Raw genomic sequence first — 23,848 nt, 5'->3', positions numbered from 1 at the left:
AAACAGGACTAATAAAGAGGATGAATCTCCCCAACAGGGACACAGACAGCAATAAAAATCGGACGTGTTCTAATCCTTCTGCTCTCTATGCAAAAAAAAGTTTCGCCTTTAAACAAGGGTTTCCTAGCGAAATGTATTAAGTCACTAATGGAACTATAACATGCCCTGACAAACGATTTCTCAGAATTTTTGTACAAACAAAATTCCGCCCGTGTATGACCAGCTCAAGTCCTTTCTGTCCTCATCAGACGCCAGCTAATTATCTCGGGTTCGCTTTGAATGGACTCCACCCCTGTGTTGTGGGGCAGGCAGAGAAGAGCAGACAGATGGAGCACTTTTGTAACTGTTGTGTGTGTGTGCACTTCATGTTGTTACTGTTTTACTATGTGTGTGTCTTATATTACAGCCATGCTGATCATCAGTGGCCAGAGAGAGGAGAGGGAGGAAAAGCCTGTTTACACAGACTGCAAACCGCCTGGGGAATAATGCAGGAAAGGAAGTGAGCCGGCTCTCTGTCTGACTGCTCCAACTTCCTGCTCACACACACACACACACCACTGAAAAAAAAAAGAAAAGAAAGAAAAAAAATCAGGATCTCATTACAACAGAAACGCTCGCAGACGACTGTCAGCATGGAAGACGAAGGGATTTTTACCAATTTCTTCCTAGAAAACTAATAAGTTCCCAGAGTCCAGCAAGAGTTTGGGTATGTGTGTGTCTATCTATGTACATGTCATTTATTGCATGGGGTGTCTGCTTAGCACTTGCATGTGCTGATTTTGAGTCTTGTGGATCAATGGTGGAGGGTTAGAGGAATAAAGGGGGGGGGGGGCGGTTTGGGGTCTGTTTTGGTCAGGTTTAGCATCCTGTGTGACATTTGCATTCTAGTTTACTTGAAGATGTGTTAGGAGCTAGTAAATCTTTGCATCAGTGTACTTCACACAGGAGGTGGGAGCTGAGTGCTGAACAGCCAGTAATTGCAGTAATTAGTGTAATATGGGTGTGATTGTCACTGACATGACACACCAAGCTCACAGAGTTCTGAGTGTCTGCTAGAAGAACAGATATTATCATGACAATATACTTTTAGATGTTTTTCTTTTTTTTAAATTAAGGCAAGAAGTAGAGAGGCGACTTTTGATCACACGACTTATCTATTTTTATCTTAACGTCTTTATTTTCGATTTATTTTCCTGTCTGCCTGCTTTTATTTTGGCACATCAATACAAAAGATTTTTCTGTACTTAAATTTCATCTCCGAGAAAAGTACAAATCCCCCTTGCAGCGGGAGTCTGTCCTTGTTTAGGTCTAGAGCAGCCTTTCCTAAACTTTTTACCCCAGGGGAAGCCTTAAAATCATTTTCAGGTCTCAAGGAACCCCTGCTAAAACAAATTTATCGGCGGTCAATGGAAAGAATGCCCCTCCTGTACAGCGAAGGTCAGGATGCCACCTTTACAGACAGTGAAAAAGATCATTAGTGTCCTGCCGCTGGCTCTGCCAAGCAGTGGTGTCATTAGGGTTGGGGTCATCTAGTGCGGTTAAAACATGATGCCCTCCCCATCAGGCTCTCGCTGTCTAGTTAGTTTTGGGCTGGCAGCACACAGTCACAAACCGACCCCTTTAAATGCTACAGTTGGTTGATGGTGTTACCCCTCTGGCGGCCACTGCTGCCAAGTGGTGCAGGACATGAAACTATGTAGGTACCATCAGATAGGAAGTCATTAAGCCACAGCTCAAGGAACCCCTAGGCAGCCTCTAAAGCAGGGGTCTCAAACTGGCGGCCCTACAGCTGTTGCATGATGGGACTTGTAGTTTCGCAACAACTAAAGGGCCACCAGTTTGAGACCCCTGACTTAAAGCAACCCCCGGGTTGAGAATGGTTGGTTCTCTGCTCCTTTGGCAGCTAGTGCACCCCTCTCCTCCCCTATGCATCAGCATCCTCATGTGAAACAAATGCAACTGTTATAAGCCCTGCATTGTGCTTGATGATGTCAGAGGACCTGCGACCTAGGGGAAACGTGGTTGTGGGTTCCAGCCTAGCAGTGTGGAGCCTGCTGGAGCAGGGGATCGTGGACATTTTTTTTCTCGTCCCCTACACATAAATGGGCATTTAACCCTTGCAGAGCCCCACTACAGGGGAGGATTTTTACTTTCTCCAGAGTTCAGTTTTATTATGTTTTAGGCTGTCAGATGGCCGACTCTGTCGCCAGTGATTTGTCAAAAGGTTTGCTAAGAGACTGCCTGTTTGTCCCTATAGAATCACTCCCTGTGTAGCTGAGACAGCAAACTGTTGCTCCCATCGCTGGTGGTCAGGTCAACATTCAGCAACATCTCACTGCATCTGGCTATAGAAGGAGCGATTCCATAGGGGCACACAGACAGCCTTTTCTTTAGCAATCCTGCTGCTGCTGCTGATTTGTCTCTAGTGGCAGAATTGCCTGTTTGACATCAGGCTATGATTGCACGCGGAAGCAACTATATGCAATTAATTGCTTGAACAATACTCATTCGGAGCAACATCACTATGATCAGACACCTTAAAATTGCCCATAAAGTTCTTTATTTTCCTAGCAGAAGAGCAGTACTTAGTGTGATGATCTCTCCCGTCTCCAGCTATGCCTATATTAGCACCCTGCCTAGCAGAGTGTGACTAGAACACACTGATAAGTCAGGCCAGTGTATTCGCACAGAAAGAAAGTTGTATGAGTCTGGCTTGTCTGGAAACAGCAAGACTAATTGCCATGCGCTTCCGGTTTGAAACTGGCAGCAGACAACATCTTGAAAATGACTCATTGGAGCACACAAAGAGACTCTGTGGTTTCTTTCTCCTCAGGTTCATGCATTGCGCTCTGCAGCTTCCTTTGTAGTCTTCAGAGGGATGGGTTTTTTTCAGCTCTAGCCTTTTAATAAAGCCCCTCAGCCAGAAAGGTAGAGAGCTGGAGTGTTGTTTTTGGATGAGAGTTTTTTTTTTTTTTATAAGGTTAGGGGACCTGATGCTGCTGGGGAAAAAGTTCCCTTGAATTTTCCACTGGCTGCAGGAAGAGAGCACATTTAGTCATGGCTAAGTAATGTCTGCGTACACCGACTAATCTCATTAGGAGTTTCCGGTCCCCAAACACAGGAGGGTTTTGTGTGGTAACAGAGAGGAGCCCTGCCACCAACATGCACAAGCCAGGACCATTAGATTATTTACACATAAACAGTCCTGCATGCTGCCATCCCATAATACTTTATTTAGTATCATCCATTACTATGTTGTCATTTATATACTGTGTGCATATATCTCTCTCTCTTCATATATATATATATATATATATATTTATATATATATTATTATACACACACACACTATCTCTCTCTCTCTCTCTATATATATATATATAATGTATTTATACACACACGCAAATATATTATATATATATATATTATATATATATATATATATATATATATATATATATATATATATACTGTATATATATATATATATATATATATATATATATACTGTATATATATATATATATATATATATATATATATATATATATATATATATACACACACACACTGTATATATATATATGTAGCACTAGTTTGAACTTTTGTTTTTAATTGTAAAAATGGAACATCCTCTCCTGGCAACATAGTGACATATCCCTCTAATGAAGAATTGCTACTTTTTAAATTGTAATTTTCAGTTATGGAAAATCTGAAGGTAACATGCCAGTGACTCCCATGCAAGACCACCCAAAAATATTTGATATTGAGATATTCTTGGCTGCAATAAATATTTTGAAGCTGTGATTTTTTTTTTAAAGGGTTTTACAAAGCAATATTTTTTTTTTTTTTTATTATTTCAGTGTGTTAAAAACATAGAATGGCAATTGTGCACCAGCATATGCAATAATATGCCATGTCACTTTAAAGTATGCTCATTGGTAAATGTGGTTCGTAAGGGGGGCACGGTGAACTGGTGGTACTGCAAAAATTCTTGAGACAGGGACACCTGGCAACAGTCCAAGCAGGTTTGTCCTTCAAGTGTTTATTACCCCAACACGTTATATTACTGATGTGTTCCTGCTTTACCATGTACTCTTTGTATTGCTTCCTGTATGTGACTCCCCTGATGTTCCTGCTATTCCCTCTGCTTTCCTATTAAAGCTGACCACACTAAGCAGGAGAACACATCATGATCAGTTCTCTAGCTATGCTGGGAACTCAATATGCTCTTCTCCAATGATCAGACTTGTCCCGACTCGCCCCTGCTGCACAGCTATTCACTGGGAAGCTCAGTGTGCTGCCGATTCTCCTCCTCCTCCCCCAGCTCTCATGCAGATAAGAACAGAGGGAGCAGAGCATTTATAAAAAAGGGAAAAACATTTTTATAATTTTTTTTAATGTTTTGCATTTAATCTCTATTTTAAACTGAAACATCCCTTGTAATAGAAAACAAACATGACAAGACCTCTTGAATTGGGAGATCTGGGGTCATAAACACCTCAGATCTCACATTTATTACACTTAAAGCGGGAGTTCACCCAAAAATCAACTTTCTGCAGTTAGATCCAGCATACTGCTGACATCTGTAGTATGCTGGTCTTTTTTTTTTTTATTTTGGTACTTATCGTTTTAGCAGTAATACTTCTATGGCTCCGAGCGGGGAATCATTCGGGGAATGGGCGTTCCCGAAGGCAAGCAAGTTAATTGACGGCTTTTGATAGCGCGTCACGGCTTCCGAAAACAGCCGAGGTGACACTTGGCTGTTTACGGCGCCTGCCGTGTAGAGCTGACTGCGCAAGCGCCGTAAATTGCAGAGCGTCACTCGTGTATTTTCGGAAGCCGTGACGCGCTATCGAAGGCTGTCAATCAACTTGCTTGTCTTGAAGGGAACGCCTATACCAGGAAGTAATCCCCGCTGGAGCCATAGAAGTGAAAAAAAAAAAAAAAAGACCAGCATATTGCAGATGTCAGCAGTATGCTGGATCTAACTGCAGAAAGTTGATTTTTGGGTGAACTCCCACTTTAAAAGCAATAAAAAAAAATATTAAATAAATAGTATTTTTTTCAATAAAAAAAAATTGTCCCTTTAAGGCCGATGGGCAGAAGTGACGTTTGACGTTGCTTCCATCATCCAATAGTATGGAGGGAAAGAGAGGGATAGCCGCTCCAGGCAGGAACGATCTTGATATGGATCCACTTCACAGAAACTCCAGGTGCAGGCAATGCATATAACAAGGCAGAAAAAAAATCATTTTCTGGACAGCCGCACTCCAAAAAATTTTTTTTTTCGTAAAATAAAATAAAACAGCACTACAAGCCACAGCAAACTGGATAGCCGACGCATTTCACACTATTCCTAGTGTTTAATCATAGTGATTAAACACTAGGAATAGTGTGAAACGCGTCAGCTGTCCAGTTTGCTGTGGCTTGTAGTGTTGTTTTATTTTATTTTACGAATAAAGGCAACATTTGTTTGGAGCGCGGCTGTCCAGAAAGATATTTATTTTTCATCCAATAGTATGGAGTCGAGTGGGGGCCATCATAAAATGTACCCATCAGAGTGGCCCTTAAAGAGGAAGTAAAACCACTTGTAAAAAAACAAAACGCCACCTACAAGACAAAGGCATAATGAGCTAGTATGCATAGCATACTAGCTCATTATATAACACTCACCTCAGATCGAAGCCCCCGCAGCCGTCCTCATTCACCGCTCGGGCGGCCGACATCTTTCCCGGGTGTTACTTCCGGGTATCGCAGCTACGGCGCTGTGATTGGCCGGAGCAGCAATGATGTCACTCCCACCAGTCATGGCACGGTGTCCTTTAGGAACGGCACGATCGCCGTTGTTAAAGTGCGCATGCGCTGTAGAGATCAGCGCCCGTGATTTTTGTAAATATCTCCCAAACCGTGGAGGTTTAGGAGATATTTCAAGCACCTACAGGTAAACCTTAATCTAGGCTTACCTGTAGGTTAAAGTGGTTGCCCATATGCCCATCAGCATGCCCCTTATTTTATGTTAAGGGGCACGCTGATGGGCACATTTTATGTTTAGGGGCACGCTGATGGGCACAACAAAATGTGCCCATCAGAGTGCCCTTTAACATAAAATGTACTCATCAGAGTGCCCCTTAACAAAAAATAAGGGGCATGCTGATGAGCATACTTTAGGTCATGCTGATGGGCACATATGTTAAGGGGGCACTCTGATGGGGACACCTGATGTCAGTCGGCTATCGGCTCTTTAGTAAGGATGGGCTGCACCTTAATGGGGATGGTACAACCCTATTGGGAAGAAAGATGGCCACAAAATTGGAGGGGCTTTTAAACTGGGTACCGTTGGGGGCAGAGGAAGCAATAGCCGGTAGTGAGCAAAGGACTGGGGGTAAAAGTGGAGTTAGCAGGGATAATACAGCTGTAACTTCTAATCCTGGGGTAAATGCAAGGGCAATTTGAAAACAAAGCCCGAGGAAAACTAAGGGGAAGTTAACCACTTAAGGACCGAGCCTATTTTTCTGACTCAGCATTTACAAGTTAAAATTATTTTTGTTTGCTAGAAAATTACTTAGAACCCCCAAACATTATGGGCCGGATTCAGATACATTGGCGTATCTGTCCGGCCCGCGTAACGTATCTCCGATTCAGTGACAACACTGAAGAAATTACACATACAATGTAAAGTAGCAAGTGTTCAGCTTGCCTCTTTCACACATACATGTGAGTTTTGTTGGCCTCCGCTTGCTCAGTAGGGATCGCTTCGTTGATCCCCACTGAGCTGGCTCACTGTGCAGGGACGGACCTGCCAGAGCCTCTATGAGGGATCGGATGAAAATGGACCGGAATAGGGTTTCCATCCGTCTGCATTTAGCGGACTGCATCGGATGTCAGCGGACATGTCACCGCTGACATCTGTCCCTTCATATAGGTGCATGGAGCGTCTGGTCAGGTCTGCCTGAAAAAAATGGACCTGAGCTGTCCACATGTGTGAAAGAGCCCTAACAGTGTACATGTTCTGCCCCCTCAAAATAACTCAACATAGCCATTAATGTCTAAACCGCTGGCAACAAAAGTGAGTACACCCCTAAGTAAAAATGTCCAAATTGGGCCCAAAGTGTCAATATTTTGTGTGGCCGCCATTATTTTGCAACACTGCCTTAACCCTCTTGGCCATGGAGTTTACCAGAGCTTCACAGGCGTTGGCACTGGTTGTCCTCTTCCACTCCTCCATGATGACATCACAGAGCTGGTGGATGTTAGAGACCTTGCGCTCCTCCATCTTCCGTTTGAGAATGCCCCACAGATGCTCAATAGGGTTTAGATCTGGAGACATGCTTGGCCAGTCCATCACCTTTACCCTCAGCTTCTTTAGAAAGGCAGTGGTCATCTTGGAGGTGAGTTTGGAGTTTTTATGTTGGAATACTGCCCTGCGGCCTAGTTTTTGAAGGGGGGGGGATCATGCTCTGTCAGTATGTCACAGTACATGTTGGCATTCATGGTTCCCTCAATGAACTGTAGCTCCCCAGTGCCGGCAGCACTCAGACCTTTTAACACTAACGAGTCACATGACACTGGGGAGGGAAAATGGCTAAATGGGCCTGATTTGGAAATGTTCTTTTAGGGGTGTACTTAGTTTTGTTTCCAGCAGTTTAGACATCAATGGCTGTGTGTTGAGGTATTTTGAGCGGACAGCAAATTTACGCTGTTATACAAGCTTTACACTCACTACTTTACATTGTAATAAAGTGTAATTTCTTCAGTGTTGTCACATGTAAATATATAATAAAATATTTACAAAAATGTGAGGGGTGTACTCACTTTTGTGAGATACTGTATATACCGCTTTCTAGTGAGTGCATTACCTTTGGATTAAATCTTGTTTTATACATTGCTACACTCAGATTGGCGCTGCTTTTTGTCCCATACCCCAGAGTCACTTCTGCTCTTCAGCATGCTGCCTCTCCAGTGTAAGCCTTTAGATCCTCATTAATATTCTGAGGTTACTACCCAGGATACATGGGCTTTGTTTGGACTCATTTTAATTATTATATCCTACAACAAGTTTTATAATAATTTTATCTTAAATTTTAATCCACTTTGAATCCATTCCCTGCTCCCCCATCTGATATCTGGAATATTGGTCCTTATTGTTTATCACTGACTCACCTTGCCTAATACCTCGAATATTTTCACTATTGTGTATGGCAATATATGCCGCCTTCTCAATAGTGGTGTCCCCGCTTATGCTTTGGGGTACCTAGCACAATGATAATTGTTGTTCTAACCTTAAACTTCGATCAGGGTTTTTCACTGTTAGAGCAATAAGGATGCGGAACTCTCTTCCACAATTAGGGGTAACTGCGGGGAGTATTACTCGTTTTAGGAAACTTTTAGATGTGCATCTTAAAGGGGTTGTAAAGGTAAACATTTTTTCCCCTAAATAGCTTCCTTTACCTTAATGAAGTCCTCCTTCACTTACCTCATTCTTCCATTTTGCTTTTAAATGTCCTTATTTCTAAATTAGAAATCCGCACTTCCTATTCTTCTGTCTGTAACTCCACACAGTAATGCGAGGCTTTCTCCCTGGTGTGGAGAAAGCCTCTTGAGGGGGGAGGGGGCGAGCAGGCAAGTCAGGACACTCTCTACTTTGCAGATAGAGAAAGAAGCTGTGTGTTAGTAGGCGTCCTGATCCTCCTTCTCGCCCCCTCAAGAGGCTTTCTCCACACCAGGGAGAAAGCCTTGCATTACGGTGGTGAGTTACAGACAGAAGAACAGGAAGTGAGGATTTCTCAGAAGAAATAAGGACATTTAAAAGCAAAGTCAAAGGATGAGGTAAGTGAAGGAGGACTGCACTAAGGTAAAGGAAGTTATTTAGGGAGAAACATTTTTACTCTTACAACCCCTTTAAGAAGCACAACATACAGGGATATGGGAAATAATTAAAGACACTGACACCTACACAGGATGAACTAGATGGACTATTGTCTTTATTCGACCTTACCTACTATGATTAGGTGGCACTGTAATGGACACACCTGATGTGATGGGGACACCTGATGTAAAGGGGCACTCTGATGGAGACTAATGATGTAAGGCCCCTTTCACACGGGGCAGATCAGTAATGATCCGCCTCCGTATGCTCCGCTTGCTCAGAGGGAATCGCTTCGTTGATCCCTGCTGAGCCGGCAGATGACAGGGCGGTCCCCGCACACTGTGCAGGGACCACCCTGTCTTTTCTCCGCTCTCCCCTATGGGAGGATCGGATGAACACGGACCATATGTCCGTGTTCATCCGATCTGCTCTGCAGACGGAATAAAAAAAATAGGGTTTTCTTCCGTCTGCAAAATCGGATCTTTGCGAAGGCGGACGATTACGGGTGTCAGCGGATGTTCATCCGCTGACACCCGCAATCTCATTGGGATCAATGTATGTCCCTTATTCATCCGCAAACAGATGGATGAAAAAGCAAACATACGGTCCGCATGTGTGAAAGGGGCCTAAGGGGACACATGGATGAGAGACACCAGATGTAAGTCGATTGATAGATTGACTTCAGTACAACCAGCCTACCCATAGTTGGATTGAACTTCAGCCGGTCTCTGCTGAAACGGTTAAGATTCGATCCATCTATAGGTGGGTTTAGTGGTGTCAAATTGACGTACTTTTTTGTGAAAATAAGAAGAATCAAGATGTAAAAAAAATCTTGGGAAAACAAAATCGGACATATTGTAATGAAACCTGTTTAACACGTCTGGGATTCTAATCAAATAGCAGTTCTGGAAAAAATATTCAAATAAAGTTTGGCCATTAAATGGTAATGATACCATTGCTTACGTCTCTGAACTAGACTATCTCACGAATGCTATAGGGAATGTTTTGTATGGCTAAATGTCAGCTTTAAGTTCACTCGATGGCAAGAAAGCATCAGGCAGTTTGGGATTCGGGGCGGCCGATATATAATGCTGATTTTTTAGGCCAATTTCTTTTTCTTTTTTACCTTCATCTCAAACTCACCCACTCCACTCCCCCCTGCTTGCTTCTGTCACTCTACCACACACTTGATGTCCTCAGTACAGTACACTGATTGGAAGCACTACCACTGATTGACACTGGTAGGTGGCAAGGATTAGAAACATCAATTGGCACTGATAGGTGGCATTGGCTGGCACCGATATTAGGCGGCACTGATTGGAATCACCGATTGGCACTGATTGGAAACACTGATTAGCACTGGCTGGCACTGATTGGCACTGGCAGGTGGCACTGATTGGAAGCACTGGTTGGCACTGACAGGCATCACTGATTGGCACTGACTGATGGCTCTGGTTGGCACTGACAGGTTTCACACTGAGCTCATATAGTATAACTGTTTGTGAAACTGGCATATGTAACTGAATGCAGAGAGAGACCAGCTGTCAAAATTCAGCGGTGGTGTTGGGGGTGGGCTGGACGCATCAACTATCAAACACCTGCCAATGACTGGGCTGCTTAAAGGGGCGGGGCCACATACACGTATGGCCCTGCCCAGATCCCATTGGCTGGTGATTGATAGCTGCTGGGTTCCGCCCACCCCCCAACGCTCAATTTTGGCAGCTGGTCTCTCTCTGCATTCAGTTACATATGTCAGTTTCACACACTCAGCGGCTCTGGCAAGTGTCGCGCTGCTCTGCCATTGGAGTGTGGGGAAAGGAGGAGGAAGGAACAGGCACAGTGCGGTCAGTGTCAATCGGCCTAATTTACATAATAATCGACTGATGCCGATTTCTTAAAAAAGGCCAAATATCACCCAATATATCGGTCGACCTCTAAAACTGATACAAATATAAGTAGCTATTTCACTGGTGCACTTTGTGCTCCAGGGTTCCTACTAGGGTTGTCCCGATACTGATACTAGTATCGGTATCGGGACCGATTCCGAGTATTTGCGGGAGTACTCGTACTCCCGCAAATACCCCCGATACCAAAATAGAATACTTCCCCCCGCCGCCGCCGCATCCCCGCTGCCGCCGCCACTTGGTTAATACGGGCAGGGAACATTACAGCATTCATTTGAATAGCTGTAGTCTTTCCCGCCGCGTATAGACACTCCCCCTTGCTCGGGTGAACTGTCCAATCCCGAGCAAGGGGGAGTGTCTATACGCAGCGCGGCACGAATCATTACAGCTATTCAAATGAAAGCTGTGATGTTCCCCGCGCGTATTAACCAGTCGGCGGCAGCGGGGATGCGGCGGGATGCAGGTAAGGGGGACATGGCTGCATATGGGGGACATGGCTGGATATGGGGGAGACATGGCTGGATATGGGGGGAGACATGGCTGGATATGGGGGGAGACATGGCTGGATATGGGGGGACATGGCTGCATATGGGGGGACATGGCTAGATATGGGGGGAGACACGGCTGGATATGGGGGGAGACACGGCTGGATATGGGGGGAGACACGGCTGGATATGGGGGGAGACATGGCTGGATATGGGGGGAGACATGGCTGGATATGGGGGGAGACATGGCTGCATATGGGGGGCCATGGCTGGATATGGGGGGGGGACATGGCTGCATATGGGGGGACATGGCTGGATATGGGGGGGGCATGGCTGGATATGGGGGGGCATGGCTGGATATGGGGGGGACATGGCTGGATATGGGGGGGGGACATGGCTGGATATGGGGGGGACATGGCTGCATATATGGGGGGGACATGGCTGCATTTGTGGGGGGACATGGCTGCATTTGGGGACACATTTAAAAAAAAGTATCGGTATTCGGTATCGGCGAGTACTTGAAAAAAAGTATCGGTACTCGTACTCGGTCCTAAAAAAATGGTATCGGGACAACCCTAGTTCCTACATATGTCTAAACTGCCTCTTCTCCTGTTGAGTACAAGTCCCTCAATGGTAATATATCAAAGACTGAGTGTTTCTTTGGCAGAATTCCTTTGTTTCTGGCTAAATTAGCAGTACAATAAAATGGCCATTGACTTCACCTATCACTGGCCTTGGCAGCAAGGAGCAAATGGAAAGGCAACGCATGCAAAACAAAACCAGGGGAATTCCCAGCTCAATTTACCAACCAGCCTGCAAATAACCAAACAGGGGTTTAGTCTGCACACATTTGCAAATACATGCGTAAGTTACACAGCCCCGGCAAGGCACCCTGGTATTTTCTGTAGTCCTAATTCTAAATTGGCTGTGCCATATCTGCGTGTCTGTGTAAGAGAAATTAGACTGTAGGCTTCTTTGGAAGAAGGAACACACACAAATATACATTCTGTAACTGTAAAAGTTAAACCATGATAGCCTTCTCCTGTTGGTTAACTTTTGCCTTATCCCAGATATAAGCTTCTGCATAGTCTGAAATCGATGACTTTTCCCAGTTCTTTGTCTGTTCCTACATTTTCCTGTGCAGCAGATTTCACAGGGTTATGCAGAGGGCAGGTCTGTCCAACATTAGCAGTAGCCAGGCTGTGTCATAGATGGGAGGGGAAGGAAGTACACTCAGTACATTACTGGAAATATCCAACCCCAAATCCTCAAACTATATGACTGTACTGCCCATTATTACACAGCTTCATCGGTATGGGTTTGGGTATATAGCTGCTTACTATTCATTATAAAAAGGATAAGTATGCTAAATGTTATTGATACATAAACCAGGAAGATGATATAAACTCAAAATAGTTTCATTGAAAAGAAAGGAAAAAATTCAAAAACTTTTCTGTGAAAAATGGGGTTCGTGTTGTTCAAATGGCATGTAGAAAAATACAAAACAAATGGATTTTTTTCCAGCAAACTTGGCTCAAACTTGTGTTGCAAGGTCACACCAAATTCTGACCGTCGAGAACGCAGTGACATACAACACTACGACGAGCCGAGAAAATGCGTCGACTTGATTCCGAGCATGCAAAGGATTTTTCTCTGTCGGAATTGCATACAGACGAACGGAATTTCCGACAAGAACTTTTCCCGTTGGAAAATTTGAGAACTAGCTCTCAAATTTTTCTTGGCGGACATTCCGACAGAAAAATACCGTTGGAGCCTACACACGGTCGGAATTTCCAACCAAAAGCTCACATCGGACTTTTCTTGTCGGAAATTTCCGATCGTGTGTACGCGGCATTAGAAGCTGGCTTTTTAACCCTTTCTCTTCAGTATGTCACAGTGGGCACAGTATTAAAGTACCATCAACCAATCGGTTTAAAGGCAGGGTTGGCAAGAGACATCAAATCATTTTGGGTTATTTTGCTTATTAGCAACTAACAGGAACAACATAGGTTATATTTATAGAGCTAAACATCACTGTTATTAGTAATAGTAACTCCAGGCAGGTAGTGGCTTGGTTGGGATTTGAACCAACAATCCTAGTGAGCCCCACAATCAGTGAAATGGGATCCATGATGGTATTATGGACACCTAATGGAGAACCAGAGAGCTGAGGTCATTTTGTAGGCATTTTGTAGGCATGTGCAGTCTATCTTTCTCTATTGTAGGTGACACTTGCCCACAGTGGTATTACAGTTGGAGAGGAAGTCAAGAGGAATGTGGTTCCTCTATGGTTTCCTGGATCACTGGGGAAGCTATCCAATTGGATGCTGTCACCCCATGTGACTGTAGCAGCCATCTTTTGTCAGGCAGAGTCCCCAGGGTTTGTGCACATTTTGCAAGTAGGAAGTGTAGGGACAGGTTCCTTGTCTGATAAGGACAGTACTAGTGGCAGGGAAAGGTTCCTGACGAGGAGGGAAAGCATAGGCCATATGTCTCTGGACATATTACCGCTTCATCACACTTGGACTGTGTGTGTGGTATTGCCTCTGCACCCCACCTAAAAATTAGCAGTGAAACCAGAAAACTCTCCTTCTGAAAATGTTAGTTGTACGATTCTGCTGTCGGTACTAATCTGCACACTTTGTCTAAATTTCAAGCCATGTATGGTACCTTGGTACCTATTAAACTGTATAGTCATATGGTGACAAACAGCAAAACCACTGTAAACAAAATGTAATTGTAAAGGCTCATTTAAAAAAAAACAAAAAAACATGGTATACTTACCTCCTCTGTACAGTTGGTTTTGCACAGAGCAGCCCGGATCCTCCTCTACTCGGGTCCCTCTTTGCTGCTCCTGGCCCCCCCTTCTTTGAGTGCCCCTCAGCCAGCAGCTTGCTACAGGGGGCACCCAAGCCGAGTCAGAGCTCAGTGTATCCATTCAGACACGGAGCCCCGCCCCCTCCCGATTGGCTGACTGACTTTGATTGACAGCTGTGTGAGCCAATGGCAAAGCTGCTCTGTCTCAGCCAATCAGGAGGAGTGCCCTGGATGGCTGAGGGGATCAAGGACATCGCTGGAGAGAGAAGGGGCTCAGTTAGGCAATTAGGGGGGTGCTGCTACACACAGAAGTTTTTTTTACCTTAATGCATTAGAATAAAAAACCTTCTGCCTTTACAACTCCTTTAAGGTAAGGTTAATAATACAATGTCTATCTAACATATCTATACTGTGACTTTGACCGGGTTTTAAAGAAGTCTCATTACTAAAATGTCAACCTTATTTAGCCCCTACGGATCCAGGTGCATATAGCACTTGGTCCTATTCAAATCTGTGCTTCAGTTGCTAAGCAGCATTGTTTTCCCCCGCTATCTGACCAGACTGCTATAAGGGAGACAGATTTGTGATTGAAAGCACTGGTTTCTGGCTTTTGGGGCCACTCTAGAGACCAGCACTGCCATTTGCCAATGGATCGCACAGTGCTATTGGCTCCCGCTGCTCAAATCCAGTGACACGTGAGCCAGAGGGCAGGGTCAAGCCCTGATATCTGTATCAATGGATGCAGAAGCAGGACTCAGGAGCGTGCCCCCATGGAAAGCGGCTCTCTGTGGGGGCACTCGAGAAGAGGAGGAGCCAGGGGCACCACAGAAGAGTTGGATCAGGGGCACTCTGTGCAAAACCCTTGCACAGAGGAGGCAAGTATTACATATTTGTTATTTAGAAAAAAAAATCAGGTGCTACCACTAGGCAAACTAGACAGCCACCTAGGGCACACTTCTGCCTAGGGCACCCATGCCGCTGGTGTTTCTACTCTCCTCTTTCTGCAGCAAGCAACTAAGTCTCAGCATCAGCAGGCACCCGCAGCTCCATTCGCACATAGTGACAGAGGTACAGCGGTGGCGGAGGACTGTGTCCCGACTCCCGAATTAATGGAAGCAAACATCCCCTGCTGCGCCCCTTTGATTAGTCATCAGTGAACTGTGATCGGCGGGGCTCCAGGCTAGGTGACAGGTGGAACCTGTCTGCCCGGAGGAGGCACTAAGGCAAGCAGAGTTTAAAATTATTCCTCGCTCACGCTTGGCTGGGTCACGTCATCGTATGGATGCAGAGCAGTCTGTAGAGCCTCAGACCTGGTGAGTGAAATACTGTCACTGTCCGAGATTGCATTATCGCAGATTTGCATGTAAACTTATTTGGTGTATAAAGACTGATCTGTCCATGTACCGAGGGGTCGTGCCCCCTCCTCCCTCCTTGGTAGGCTGCATTGATGGGCGCTGATGAGGCTGCATTGATGGGTGCTGCTAGGCTGTATTTGATGGTCGCTGGTGAGGCTGCATTTGATAGGCGCTGGTGAGGCTGTATTTGATGGATGCTGGTGAGGCTGCATTAATGGGTGCTGGTCAGGCTGCATTAATGAGTTGCTGGTGAGGCTGCATTGATGGGTTGCTGGTGAGGCTGCATTTGATGGGTTGCTGGTGAGGCTGCATTTGATGGTCGCTTCATTAAAAAGGCGAGGTATACAGGGGCAGGGCAAAGAGGGTGGAGTCAGAGGATGAGCCAAGGGGTCGGCAAAATGAGGTTTTGCCTAGCGTGTCAAAAATCCTTGCACCAACCTTGCTCCACTTATACCAATCCTACTGTGAGCAACAATGGGAATCTGAGACTATGAGCTTTAAAGTAAAACACATGTTGATGCCAACTGCAACCCTGTACACATACAGCATACACCGAACAACCATAACGTTTTTATGATTAGCTAATATGGAGTTCCCCTATTGCTGCCAAAACAGCCCTGACCCATTGTGGCATTGATGCCACTATACCTCTGAAGGTATGCTGTGGCATGAGGTACGTGCTTTGCGATCTACAGAATTTGGATGCCGATCTTGAACCATTTTTGCAGTGTGGCAGGGCGCATTATCTTGCTGATAAAGGCCGCTGCCATCAGGGAACACTGTTTCCATGAAAGGGTATACTTGGTCAGCAACAACGTTTAGGTAGGTGGTACATGTCAAAGTAACATCCACATGGCAGGACCAGGGTATCCCAGCAGAACATTGCCTAAAGCATCACATTGCCTCTGCCAGCTTGCCTTGCCTATTTTGCATCCTACTGCCATCTCTTCTCCAGGTAAGGGGTGCACACACAACCTGACCATCCACATGATGTATAAGAAAATGTGATTCATTAGACCAGGAAACTTTCTTCCAGTGATCCGTGGTACAGTTCTGATGCACACGTGCTCATTGTAGGTGGAAATGGGTCAGCTTGGGCGCTCTGACCAGTCTGAGGCTTCACAGTCATATAAACAAACTGCAATGCCTTTTTTTTCTGCTTTCAACACATTAACTTCATGGACAGCATGTTTACTTGCTGCCTAATATATCCAATTGACTTTCACATGCCATATTGAGATAATCAATGCTATTCACTTAACCTGTCAGTGATCCTAATGTTATGACTGATCAGTGTACATATCCACTCTGCCCCCACTGCTGCCTATGCTGGGTTGCTCTTGAGAACTCTTCAATGAGGTAACAGGCTACTAATGATAGAGTAGTAAAGCTGTGGTTGTAGACCTGGGGCCAGTGCCTGTAATTTATATCATCCCTGGATAAGAGCCTAGTCCAGTCTAACCTAAAGCCTAACTCCGGGAATACAAAGCCCTTTCGTGTAGTGGGGCTGCACCTGAAATGCAAGGGTTAACTGGTCTTTTATGTCTAGGGGACTGGGTACAGTTTTATTTGCCTGATCCTCTGGTCCTGCAAGCTCCCCTGTGCTGCTGGACCAGTTCCCTATAGCCTCATCTTCCCTGGGCTTTGGTGGTCTAAGATCTTCTGACATCATCAAGACCCATGTAGGACAGGGGGATGTCAGGGGACATTCCACTGCTGGAGTGTAGAGGGATGCCATCTGCCAGGGAGCAGGATCAGGTAAGTAAAAGTTATTTTCCAGTCCCCTTGACAGAAACTAGCAATTAACCCTTGCAGTGCAGGCACAACACCACTGTACGTGAGGACTTCTAGTTTTCCCCAGAGTTGGGCTCCCAATTTCTCCCAATGACCCCAACGATGGGGCACATTTTCTCCCAATGACACCAACGATGGGACAAAATTCCTCTCAATGACATCAATGATGGTACACAATTCCTCCCAATGACATCAATGATGGTACACAATTACTCCCAATGACATCAATGATGGTACACAATTCCTCCCAATGACATCAATGATGGTACACAATTACTCCCAATGACATCAATGATGGTACACAATTCCTCCCAATGACATCAATGATGGGACACAATTCCTCCCAATGACATCAATGATGGTACACAATTCCTCCCAATGACATCAATGATGGGACACAATTCCTCCCAATGACATCAATGATGGTACACAATTCCTCCCAATGACATCAATGATGGTACACAATTCCTCCCAATGACATCAATGATGGTACACAATTCCTCCCAATGACATCAATGATGGGACACAATTCCCCTCAATAACATCAATGATGGTACACAATTCCTCCCAATGACATCAATGATGGGACACAATTCCTCCCAATGACATCAATGATGGGACACAATTCCTCCCAATGACATCAATGATGGGACACAATTCCTCCCAATGACATCAGTGATGGGACACAATTCCTCCCAATGACATCAGTGATGGGACACAATTCCTCCCAATGACATCAGTGATGGGGCACAATTCCTCCCAATGACACCATTTTTTTTACATCCTTTCTTTCTCACCATTTTCTTACATTTCACAGTTTTGGCCAGTGGAGAGTTGATAGGATGGAGCTTAATAAATCTCATGGATTTTAATGGGCTTTACAACAGCATATTTAAAGTGGGTATGAAGGTAGATAATTTAGAAAAGTTGATTTTAATCCACCTTAAAACAAATTCGCTATTGAAGTATGTCTGTCTCTTAAAAAAAAAAAAAAAATTGATAGCAAATATGTAGCCTCACTAGAAGGTATACATATATTCCCAATGGTCCATGCTGCACACCAGATGCTTTCTATAAATTGCACTTCATATTATTTGGCTTTTTTTCTATCTTAAGAAAGGTATCCACACATCTACACTGTGTATTTCTGAAATCCACTTAATCCAGCACTCTATAAAACCTGATGAAGTTGTTTTTCCAAAATACTGAGGTCACTACTTTGCAGGTGTAAGAATTTGTTTCCATTTAGAATTTTCTACCTCAACATCTAAATTAACACGCAATAAAATAAAGTAAGATTTTTTATTAGAAACATATTAATGATTCATAATCAGTTTCAGCCTGACCAAAGCAAATTTTGATGTGTTTGAATTTCAGTTTACATGTTAATTCATGGACAGATTTTTGCACAGACCAGAAAGACCATGGGTTGGTATGGCAGGCTTCCAAACTGCCTACCAATGACACCCAACTGGGCCTATGTTGTGGCAAGTCTAGGTATTTTCTTTGGTAGAATAGTGCACCAGGTATTTACAGTTCAACCACTCTGAGCCTATTTACCTAGAACTAACTGCCAGCAGAGATGTGTGCCTAACTCTTCTAGTCATGGGTTCTAGGTGAACGGACATAAAGTGGGCAAATTATCTCATTCATTCCAACCCCAATCCTGGCATGTCTGATCTATATATAGGATACTAAGGCTCAATTCACACCTAGCGTACTGCAAACGTTCTTTTTTACTTGACACAAATAGTTACACGAATAGTTATGATTTAACTTGACAGATAGTAACCCACGTTTAAAATGTCAGTTTTGCCGCGTTCTGCCACGTTTGCGTTTAGAAGCGTTTAAAATATTATATATATATATATATATATATATATATATATATATATATATATATATATATATATATATATATTTTTTTTTTTTAAATGGTCAAAAACGAAAAAAGTCTATAAAACAGAACACTGCTTACCTTGTTTAGCTGCGTTTGGCGTCTGAAACATGGAAGTCTTTTGCGTCTGAACCCTTTTTTTGCCTTTAAAGAAATGCTGTTAAACGCAACTGCCTAAAAACAGCAATAAACCAGACTGTGTACATGGTCACATAGGATAACATTGAATGAGTTTAGGGGAATTTGAAAAAAGCACCCAACTGCCTCTGAATGTACGTTTAGCAGCGTCCTGTGTACATGGGGCGTTAGTCTGGAAGTATTACCACTGTAACCTTACAACTAAGCCAGTTTTTTCTCAAACTTTTTTCAGTCAACTGTTTAAAATTCTATACAATCTCTAGGCGCTCCCTTCTAAAAAGTAAAAAAAAAAATAACAAATAGTTTTACAGATTGTAGCATCTTTCACACCCATAAGACACATAGAATTAGAGGCGATTTATTCTTTCGAAGCAAATGTCCTTTTGCACACTGGTACTGACTAGTATTCCATCACAGAATATTCCTGCTGTACAGGGAGTGCAAAAGGACTAATTTGCACTTATGCTTACAATTAAAATAATACGCGCTTCCCTAACCGCCCATTGTCAAATGACATCCGCAGGAGGGATCTCCCATCCTGGGCGGGCGTCATTTGACATCCTAGGCTTCCCGGCAGCCTATGGGGCGCGCACGCACCACGTGCTGCGATGGCCGCCGGGCACCCGCAATTACCCAGTAACAGAGCAGGACCGTGGATCTGTGTGTATAAACACACAGATCCACATTCTGTCAGGTGAGAGGGGACCGATGGTGTGTTCCCAGTACAGAGGAACACTGATCGGTCTCCTCCCCTTGTGAGTCCCCACCCACTACAGTTAGAATCACTCCCTAGGTAACACATTTAACCCCTTGATTGCCCCCTAGTGTTAACCCCTTTCCTGCCAGTGACATTTATACAGTAACCAGTGCATTTTTATAGCATTGATCGCTGTTTAAATGTGAATGGTCCCAAAATAGTGTCAAAGGTGTCCAATATGTCCGCCGCAATGTCACAGTCACAATAAAAATCACAGATCGCTGGCATTACTAGTAAAGAAAAAAAAAATGCCATAAATCTATTCCCTATTTTGTAGACGCTATAACTTTTGTGCAAACCAATCACTATAGGCTTATTGCGATTTTTTTTTTACCAAAAATAGGTAGAAGAATACATATCGGCCTAAACTCAGGAATATTTTTAATTTTTTAAAAAATTGGGATATTTATTACAGCAAAAAGTATTGTGTTATTTTCAAACTTGTCGCTCTTCTTTTGTTTATAGCGCAAAAAATAAAAACTGCAATGGGAACAGAACATTGGCCTGGGCAGGAAGGGGGTGAAAATGCCCTGTATTGAAGTGGTTAGTGATGTTTTGATGAATACAGAGCTGCATTAATGTGTACATGGCTTTTTTTCTCAGAGAATAGGTGCCGGGGCTCTCCGCTTCACCCTTGTCTCCATCCCTGCATGGTCCTCTGCAGCAACAATAGATCCCCCAAGCAACAATAGATCCACTCAAACAACAGATCCAGCAAGAATAGATTCTCCCCAGCAATAGATCCCTCTAGCCACAACAGATCTCCCAGCAACAGTAAACCCCCCTCTAGTAACAGATCCCCTCCAGCAACAATATACCCCCAGCAAAATAGAATACCCACAGCAATAAAATATACCAACAACAATATATTCCCCCAACCCCAGCAACAATAGACCTTCAGCAACAAAATACCACCCCATAAGGGTATTCTAAACTACACCACATTTTAACAGGGACAAAGACTGTCATGGGACTCCTGGGAGATTTAACAAGCCCTTTTAACTTCTTTGTGTTTTCATTAACTGCATGAAAGTAGTTGCAACTTCCTTATTTCTGCCCTCTCAAGTCCTTTTTAAATTAAACTGAGCCCTACATGCTGAAGATACAAATAAGTATCAGACACTTTATAGCAGGGATCCTCAAACTACGGCCCTCCAGCTGTTGCGGAACTACACATCACATGAGGCATTGTAAAACTTTGACATTCACAGACATGACTAGGCATGATGGGAATTGTAGTTCCTGAACAACTGGAGGGCCGTAGTTTGAAGACCCATGCTCTATAGTATAACTAAATCTTAATCTCTTCCCTAGGTTTACTATTTAAATAGCAATTTTTTAATATTTTCTTTGAAATGTTTTCTTGTTCTTTGATGTCAACATGTTTCTCCTGGTGGCTTCCTGTTCATTCACCCCTATGATGATGTGGGTTCTTAGTCTGTGTTCACAGGTTGATCATGCAGACGTCGCCATGTTAGCCTGAAGTACAAATCATAGGTGTAGTGTGAGTAATCATTGATCCCTTAAGGCTGGGTTCACACCATTGTAAATTGGATGTGGGATCCCCGCATCCAATTCGTAATAGCAGGAGATATTGACCGGCTCTCTATGGAGCCGGTTCACATAGCTTCGCAGCAGGTCCGGTGCGTTTTGCCGAAAAACGCTGTGCGTCTTTTGGTCCGTTTTAGTTCAAAATTCGGGCTGAAATTGGACCTGAAATGGTGAGTCAGCACGCATCGGACCCCTGTTGTGAGCCACATGCAGCTCATATGTGAACTGAGCCTGAGACAACATATGTTACTAAAGGATCACCAGATGACAATTGGAGGGAAAAAAACCCTGATTAAAGAAAACAAATTGACTGCATCTATGAACTATTAGCTGTAATGTATTACACTTTTGTTTTTGGATTTAGAATATAAACAGGATTGGACTACTTGTGTGGCAAAGCAGACTCCGAACACTTTCTAGACCTGATAGATAAAAAGTACATTCTTTGTTAAACAAGGTAACAAATAGGATGTTCATAGGATGTACAGTACGCTGTAGCATAGTAAAGGGCTGTTGTGTCCCTTTCAATATTGTCTCCCTAACCTAGGAATGTCTGCAAGCTCTGCTGTGTTTTTCATATTTTCTGTTCCCATTGTCGGTATCCCCTCATTTCCTGCTCAGCTGATTGGAGCCACCTAGAACAGGAAATGAGGGGAAGGCCCCCAACAGGAACAGACAGCATGCACACCTTTTTAGAATAGAGATTATACTTCGCTTCCTGTGTCAGTGACTGGTGCCACCTGGCAGTGAGGAGAAATCACCCCAATGCAGACACAGACAGCAAAAAAAGAACCTAAAGCAAGGTTCTGTCATTTTGCTATTCTGTTTGAAATGTAAAAAAAAAGTTTTGGCGTGATTTTTGCTTTAATGAGCACCAGCTGTCTATGAAAGTCTGTGAACACATCTTACCTTGATCAGTACATAAGGAGGCTTTCTATGCACATTCCTTGCAGATTTGTTTCTACTAGTACAAACCATGGAGACCTCATCCTTGTCTATCTTCCTAGTGGGTTATTAACCTGTAACAAATATTCCATAAGTCAAGTGGACTCCCTTGTTTGAGGTCAGTTAGTAAAGAAAAGTTAAAGGGGTTGTAAAGGAAAACATTTTTTCTCATAATAAGCATCCTTTACCTGCAGACATTCCTCTTTTCACTTCTTCATTGTTCGTTTTTGCTCAGAAGTTGCTCTATTTCTTCTCTGTTCACTTCCTGCTTGTCTGATTTTACTGACCACAGTGACGGGAGGCTTTACTGCGGTGGTCAGTAACGTGCTCACCCCCTTCTGGGAACTACATCTGTGCGGCAGGACGCTCTCCACGTGTTAGAGACTTCAAGGAAGTGTGAATTACTGGGCGTGCCGCAATTCATACTGGGAAATGTAGTTCTTACATGAACGAACGATGCAAACCAGGAAGTGAATGAGAGAACAGAAACTAGAATTTTCTTAGTTGTTATCTTGAACTACAGAACAATTCGTCCTTTTGCTTTGGAGATGAGAAGCATGGGGGATTCACTAGTTTGACAACTGGGCAGGGCTGACACCAGTTCTTGCAATTTCAGTCCACAAAAAACAAAACATGAGAAATATACATGTATTTTAAGTGTATCGCTTACGGGTTTGTTTGTTTTTTTGAGGACGGCTGCAATAGTCGAAACATGTCAGTATCCTATACACTGTGTTTACGTTATTTAGCCAATGAAGAGTGACAAGGGAGTTCACAGAGTGTCCGACTTTTTTCTGTTGTGTTTTTTTTTTTTTACCTGACATACTTACTAAAGCCAGGTACACACCATTTTTTTTTTTTTGTTCAACCCCGAGGGTTAAAACGAAAAAATACTGTCAGCTCCGGTTGGAGTCGCTGTACTAACCATGCAAAGTTAGTACAGCGATCACCTCCCCTGAGCTGTTGTGTTCTGACAGGGGGACAGCCCCCCCCTCACCAGAACACTCTGATCAGCGCTCTCTTTAGCAATACACACCAAACTGAGCATGTGCATTTTGTCCCCTAGCCTTCTGTTCTATCAGAAGGTGGTTTGGGAACTGTGGAACTGAGCATGTGCAGCCTGACTCCAGTAACTCTGTCTTATCTGGACAAGTTTTGAAGCCAGTGGAAGATATGTGCATGCAAGATCGAACAGCCTTTTTACACAATGCGGAAGAGTAACCCCTTAGGTTCCACAGTGAGTATAATAAGCATGCTTTATTGCATATACAGACTGATTTTACTGTTGTGGGTTTAGTAACACTTTAAATATTTACACACTGGGCTTCTCCATTGG

General features: G+C 43.8%; 1 protein-coding gene across 1 annotated transcript in view; it reads left to right on the top strand.

The window, feature by feature from the left end:
- Nucleotides 1-313: 313 nt before the first annotated feature.
- The window catches only part of ELK3 (ETS transcription factor ELK3), a 45,372-nt gene continuing 21,837 nt past the window's right edge, over nt 314-23,848 (top strand). Inside the window, exon 1 of the mRNA XM_040344237.1 lies at nt 314-706. The gene's annotated coding sequence lies outside the window, so the exon portion shown is untranslated. The remainder of the gene's footprint in view (nt 707-23,848) is intronic.

The sequence above is a fragment of the Rana temporaria genome, chromosome 3 (assembly GCF_905171775.1).
Source record: "Rana temporaria chromosome 3, aRanTem1.1, whole genome shotgun sequence".
NCBI classification, from domain to species: domain Eukaryota; kingdom Metazoa; phylum Chordata; class Amphibia; order Anura; family Ranidae; genus Rana; species Rana temporaria.
This window is presented reverse-complemented; position numbering and strand designations above follow the sequence as displayed.